The sequence below is a fragment of the Mus caroli genome, unplaced genomic scaffold (genome assembly GCF_978045245.1).
Source record: "Mus caroli unplaced genomic scaffold, Mus_caroli_1 scaffold_6, whole genome shotgun sequence".
Classification (NCBI taxonomy): Eukaryota; Metazoa; Chordata; class Mammalia; order Rodentia; family Muridae; genus Mus; species Mus caroli.
Window position 1 is genome coordinate 39,002,767 of NW_028227261.1, and position 6,860 is coordinate 39,009,626.

The following is a 6,860-nucleotide window of genomic DNA, read 5'->3' on the forward strand; positions in this document are numbered from 1 at the left end:
TTGTTTGGAGATGTCCTGACTTTCTATGTGTATGCTTGTTTTGCCTATGTGTGTGCATGGAGGTGACTACAGCAGTCTGAAGAGAGCATCAGGTCCCTGGATCTGGGGTTATGAGTGTTTGGAAGCCACCATGCAGTGACTGGGAATCAAATCTGGGTCTTCTACAAGAACAAAATATACTCTTAACCTCTGAGCCATCTCTCCAGCCCCAACTGACTTGCTTTGTGAGCCAAGGTCCTGGTCTTCTCTCAGCCTCCTAAGTGCTGGAAGTACAGGTTGGAAGTGCTGAGATTACAGGTGTCCAGGTGCTGGAAGAACAGGTGTCCAGTGCTGGGATTACAGGTGTCCAGTGCTGGGATTACAGGTGTCCAGTGCTGGGATTACAGGTGTCCAGGTGCTGGGATTACAGGTGTCCAGTGCTGGGATTACAGGTGTCCAGTGCTGGGATTACAGGTGTCCAGTGCTGGGATTACAGGTGTCCAGTGCTGGGATTACAGGTGTCCAGTGCTGGGATTACAGGTGTCCAGTGCTGGGATTACAGGTGTCCAGTGCTGGGATTACAGGTGTCCAGGTGCTGGGATTACAGGTGTCCAGTGCTGGGATTACAGGTGTCCAGTGCTGGGATTACAGGTGTCCAGTGCTGGGATTACAGGTGTCCAGTGCTGGGATTACAGGTGTCCAGGTGCTGGGATTACAGGTGTCCAGGTGCTGAGATTACAGGTGTCCAGTGCTGGGATTACAGGTGTCCAGGTGCTGGGATTACAGGTGTCCAGTGCTGGGATTACAGGTGTCCAGTGCTGGGATTACAGGTGTCCAGTGCTGGGATTACAGGTGTCCAGTGCTGGGATTACAGGTGTCCAGTGCTGGGATTACAGGTGTCCAGTGCTGGGATTACAGGTGTCCAGGTGCTGGGATTACAGGTGTCCAGTGCTGGGATTACAGGTGTCCAGTGCTGGGATTACAGGTGTCCAGGTGCTGAGATTACAGGTGTCCAGTGCTGGGATTACAGGTGTCCAGGTGCTGGGATTACAGGTGTCCAGTGCTGGGATTACAGGTGTCCAGTGCTGGGATTACAGGTGTCCAGGTGCTGGGATTACAGGTGTCCAGGTGCTGAGATTACAGGTGTCCAGGTGCTGGGATTACAGGTGTATGCCTCCACACCCCACTTAATGATTGACTGTACTTTAACACTTTAGCCCATGCCTTTATAATATTGTGTGTGGTAAAATGGGAAGTATACTTTATTTACTAGAATATTGGGCTGCTGACCCACACGGTAAGCAGAGTGCCCACCTACCAAAGTGGGGATCCCTGAGAAGGAGGCAGATCCAGAGGTGTGCTCAGGACCTGGGATGGCTGGAAGCTCATGAGCTGGATTTCCCAACATGATGAGCTGTAATTCTCAGACTGCAGTACTTGTCAGACCTTTTCTCTAAAATGAGCGAATGAGGATGTTAGTCCAAGAAATAAAGCACTAGTGTTTGTTGCCAAAGATGAAATTAGACCTTCCACATAAAAATTAGAATTGGTAAAATTGTTTCCTTGAATGTAAAGCTTCCGAGGCCTGATGAGACCGGCGGTAGTGTTCTGAGTGTGCATGTCTGCTGGGTTTCTGATGTTGTATAACGAGATGTGTCAACATTTAATCATGTGAGAGGCTGAGGCAGGAGGATTTCTATGAGTTCTATTTCATCCTGAGTTAGGCTAGCCTGGGCTACACTGTGAGACTCTGCCTCAAAAAAGAAGGGAAAATGAGTATGATGGCACGTGCCTGTGATCCCAACACTTGGGAGGTAGAAGTGGGGAGATTAGGACCTCAAAGTATCCTCAGCTTCATGGTGAGTTCTGGCTTAACCTGGGCTACATGAGAATTTTGTGGAGAGAGGGAGAGGGGGAGGGGAAAGGGAGGTGGGGAGAGAAAGAGAGCTATGTAAGGTGGTCAAGCAATATTTTTCAAATGATTTAATACCACTTACAAAATCATGCTGTGTAAATGAGCTGTTTAAAGTATAAGACGGATTGATGGATACCTTTCTGGAGACAAACTCTTGCATGTTATCCATTCTGACCTTGAGCTCATGATCCTCACCGTGCAAGAATAGACCAATTAATATACTAAAACATGAAAAGTCTTCATTGCTATTTATCTTCAGGAAGCTATCATCTCCAGCTTTCCAGGAACATCAAGAATATCCACAATTAACTGGAAAGGTATTTGGTGTTTGTCATTTCCTGTGAGATAAAGCATTCTGTCTTAAGATGCAGGATGGCCTATGGTTCTCAACCTGTGGGTCAGTCGTAACCCCTTTAGCAACCCCCTAGCTCCAAAAACATTTATGTTATGTTTCATAACAGTAGGAAAACTACAGTTATGAAGTAGCAACAAAAATAATTTTATGGTTGGGGAAGGGTGTCACCAACCATAAGGAACTGTACTAAAGGGTCGCAGCATTTGGAAGGTTGAGAACTGCTGTCTAAAGGGAGGCAAAACCCCTCCATTCCTCGGGGGAGCTTCTTAGACTCAGGAAGTAAACAACTTACAAACTTCAAGAAGTCCCTGAAGCTGACCAGACTGAGGAGGTTCCTCCCTTCTCAAACTTACAGAGACAGTAAGAACTACTGAGAGATTCTCTCAGGGAAGCTGAGCTGCCAAGAAGAGACATCCGGCAGACGCCGCTGTCACTTTTCCCTTCTCACTGCAGCCATGGTCAACCCCACCGTGTACTCTGACATCACGGCCAACAGTGAACCCTTGAGCCACGTCTCCTTCGAGCTGTTAGCAGACAAAGTTCCAAAGACAGCAGAAAACTTTCGTGCTCTGAGCCCTGGAGAGAAAGGATTTGGCTATAAGGGTTCCTCCCTTCACAGAATTATTCCAGGATTCACGTGCCATTCATTTACACGCCATAATGGCACTTGGCGGCAGGTCCGTCAAAGGAGAGAAATCGAGGGTGAGAACTTCACCCTGAAGCGTACAGCTCCTGGTATCTTGTCCATGGCAAACGCTGGACCAAACGCAAACGGTCCCCAGTTTTTTATCTGCACTGCCAAGACTGAATGGCTGGATGGTCTTTGGAAAGGTGAAAGAAGGCATGAACATTGCGGAAGCCATGGAGCATTTTGCATCCAGGAATGGCAAGACCAGCAAGAAGATCACATTTCCAACTGTGGACAACTCTAATTTCTTTTGACTTGCGGGCATTTTACCCATCAAACCATTCCTCTGTAGCTCAGGAGAGCACCCCACCCCATCTGCTCGCAATGTCCTGTCATCTCTGCTCTCACTCAAGTTCTTTGGGTTCCATATTTTCCTCTTTCCCCTTCAAGTCTAGCTGAGTTGCAAAGTTAAGTTTATGATTACGAATAAAAACTAAATAAGAAAAAAAAAAAAGAGAGAGAGAGAGAGAGACATCCTTCATCAAGGAGGCACTGTTGTACCTGCAGGCTGTCCAGCGAGTCCCAGGTGTCCAGCTTTCTGACACAGCCCTGGGTGCTGGGATGGACTTTGTGATGCAGCTGCCATTCAGTCACTTCTGATCCTGTCAGTAACCCCTCACCCATATTCCTAGAAGTAATGCCAGTAAGTTCACCGATTTACCAGGTTGGATTCTGGTGTCTCGGTGCTTTGTTCCGTCAGAGGGTTCCCTATGCAGGGTGAGTAGATGTGTGTTCATGTTTCTCCAGACATAGTGTGGCACAGCATAACGGTGCCCAAAGCAGGGACTGATGGAACCATAGATGAGTTGAGGAGCAGTTGCATGGTCCTGGCTAGGGGTAGCTGGGGATGGAACTGAGGTGGAATAGTCTGAGGATACAGCAATCTGTAGACATGCAGGGATGGAGGTGGGGATCCTGACATTTTTATGGGATAAAATTCCCTCAGGCCTGGAGAGTGACACACAAGGGACAAGAGTGTCAACAGGTTGCTTGAGGTTACACGGCCACTGCTATGTGTAGTAAGAGTTGTAAGGTGGAGACGACTACTCCGTGGAGATTTGCTTGTGGAAGAGCAGCCAGATGGAAGATGGCTGATCGTACAGCCAACAGGCTACTCAGAAAAGAGGGTGCAAGTTAAATTTCTGCTAAGGAGCTTTTCACAGGATTCAAAACCTTAGAGTCCATAAGAAGGATCAAGAGTCCGGAGAAAAAGTCCCCAGCGGACAGAATAAAAGATACTGTCCTGGTCAGTGTTTTGTCAGCTTGATGCAAGCTAGAGGAGGGAGCGTCCATCGAGAAAATGTCCCCATCAGATTAGTCTGTGGTACATTTTCTTTCTTGATGATGGATGTGGGTGGGCCCAGCTCACTGGGGGCAGCATCACCCCTGGGCTGGTGGTCCTGGATGCTACAGGAAGGCAGGCTGAGCAAGCCATGAGGAGCAAACCAGTCAGCACCACTTCTCTGCATCAGCATCTGCCCCCAGGTTCCTTGCCCTGCTTGGGTTCCTGCCGGGACTCCCCTCAGCGACGGACCTGGAAGTATAAAGTGAAATAAATCCTGTCCGCCTCAAGTTGCTTTCGGTCGTGGTGTTTTATCACAACAATAGAAACGCAAAGATGGAAATATCTCAGGCCAGACCTTTAATAAAGAAGAAAAAATATCTGAGATTCAATACGCAGATGGAGGCCTTCACAATGGTCCAGCACAGAAACCCACGCTAATCTTGGGATACACAGCACCTGAGCTGGCTGAGCTGGGAAAAGACTTTAAACACAGCAGTAAAAAGAGCTTCTCACCAGCTGGCTTGTGAGGCTGTGGGGAGTGTGTGTGTGTGTGTGTGTGTGTGTGTGTGTGTGTGTGTGTGTGTGTGTATGGAATGGGAAGAGTCTAAGCACTGGGAACTCAGAAAAAATAAGTAATACAATCACACATCCTTGCTTGAGATGAAGGCTGCACACCCTGAGCTGTGGAGTTAGTCTCTGATGGACCGGCTCAGGTGGGCTGCACACCCTGAGCTGTGGAGTTAGTCTCTGATGGACCGGCTCAGGTGGGCCATTAGAGACTCTTGGTTATCACCAGCTGACGTCCCCCGTGGATGTCAGGGACAGGAGGACAACAGAGAGAAGTGGGCGTGTGAGAGGACATATTTGATGCCCATTTTATGGGGCCAAATATGACCTGATTGTTTACAAACGTTTATAGGGGGCTTGATGTTGCTGAGCCCCTGTGGTAGGACATGGTCTCTGGGAAGAGGAGAGGCTTTGCCAGGTATAACTGACTTAGACCAGCATGTGTGCAGGTCTGTCAGGTGCTAAGACAGAAAAGATTCGAGGAAGCCAAGCAGAGGGGCCTCTTTGTGACTCTTGGATTCCAGTGTGGGTAGATTTACAACAAGCTGGGCTCCTTCGAAAGAAGACAAGTGGAAACCCAAGGTTGGTGCTGGTGAGCCTTTTAAAGGCTTTATAAGGTGTGACTAACAGTTCACCATTTGGGGCGGGGGAGGCACGGCTAGAGAGCTGGCTCAGCGGTTAAAGTAAGCATTGTCTTTCCAGAGGACCTGAGTCAGATCCCCAGCAACCACACCAAACTGCTCCCAAGTTCCTGTAACCCCAGCTCCAGGGTGATTTAACTCCACTGGCCTCTGTAGGCATCTCCCCATACTCAGACACATAATTTAAAAAGAAAAAAGAAACAAGGCCATAAGAGGGAATCCCAAACCAAAAGCCATGGGTGATCCCTACTGCACACCCCTCCCTTACCTAAAGGAGGTCAGGATTAGGCTAATGGCACCTCCAGGTGAGGGTCATGCAGGAGAACTGGACTTCTGTAAATGTTTAAAGTATTTGGGCCAGACGTGGTGGTGCACACCTTTAATTCCAGCACGTAGGAGGCAGAGGCAGATGGTTCTCTTGAGTTGGAGGCCAGGCCTGGTCTACAGAGTCAGTTTCAGGACAGCCAGAACTCTACAAAGAAACCCTACCACCACCCCACCCCCCACCCCCAAACAATGGATGTTCAGAGTCAATGAGCATCTATTGGTAGCCATGAATATAAAATAATACAGAGATTGAGCTTGATTGAGGGCTGGGCAGCTCTCTCCCTTGAGTAGACCAAGTATGTCTGTCTCTTGGACATAAAGATTATTTGCTCAGCCAGAAGACCTCTCAGCAACTGTATCTATCAGGAAATACTGGTCATGGCTAAAGTACAGTGCTAGCTAAGTTCTGCTTAGTCAAGATGAGGCAAACACAGGTGTAGGTTAAGGGGGAAGACATAGGTGTAACTTAAGAAGTTGGGCACAAGGCTAGCCCAAAGGAGGCAGATGAAAGCTTATCAGAATGGGCCCCATGCTGATACCGCAGGGTCAAAGCGTTGGATGACTCAGGGAGAAGGACTGTAAAGGACAAAGACCTGTACACAGGCCAGTTCTCCCATCCATGATGCTGTACCTGATGTTGCTCTTTCAGGAATGATTTTTAAACGGGCTGGTGAGATGGCTTAGCAGTTAAAAGCACTGACTGCTCTTCAAATTTGACTCCTGAATTCAAATCCCAGCAACCACATGGTGGCTCACAACCATCTGTAATGAGATCTGATGCCCTCTTCTGGTGTGTCTGAAGACAGCTACAGTGTACTTATTTATAATAATAAATAAAATTTTGGACTGGAGCGAGTGGGGCCAACTGGAGGAAGTAGAGGTCCAAAATTCAATTCCCAACAACCACATGAAGGCTCACAACCATCTGTACAGCTACAGTGTACTCATATACATAAAATAAATAAATCTTTTTTTTTTAAAAAAGGAATAATTTTAAACGAAACCCTGAATACAACCTGCCGAATCTGTTCAGTGTTACTTGTGTATGTGGTTCCAGGCCTCACTATTTGGTATTAGATAACCCAGTTAAGGGCTCATCTCTG

At 47.8% G+C, this 6,860-nt stretch overlaps 1 pseudogene; it reads left to right on the forward strand.

The window, feature by feature from the left end:
• The first annotated feature begins 2,704 nt into the window (after positions 1-2,704).
• Positions 2,705-3,181, forward strand: LOC110293739 (peptidyl-prolyl cis-trans isomerase A pseudogene; annotated as a pseudogene).
• Positions 3,182-6,860: the final 3,679 nt, after the last annotated feature.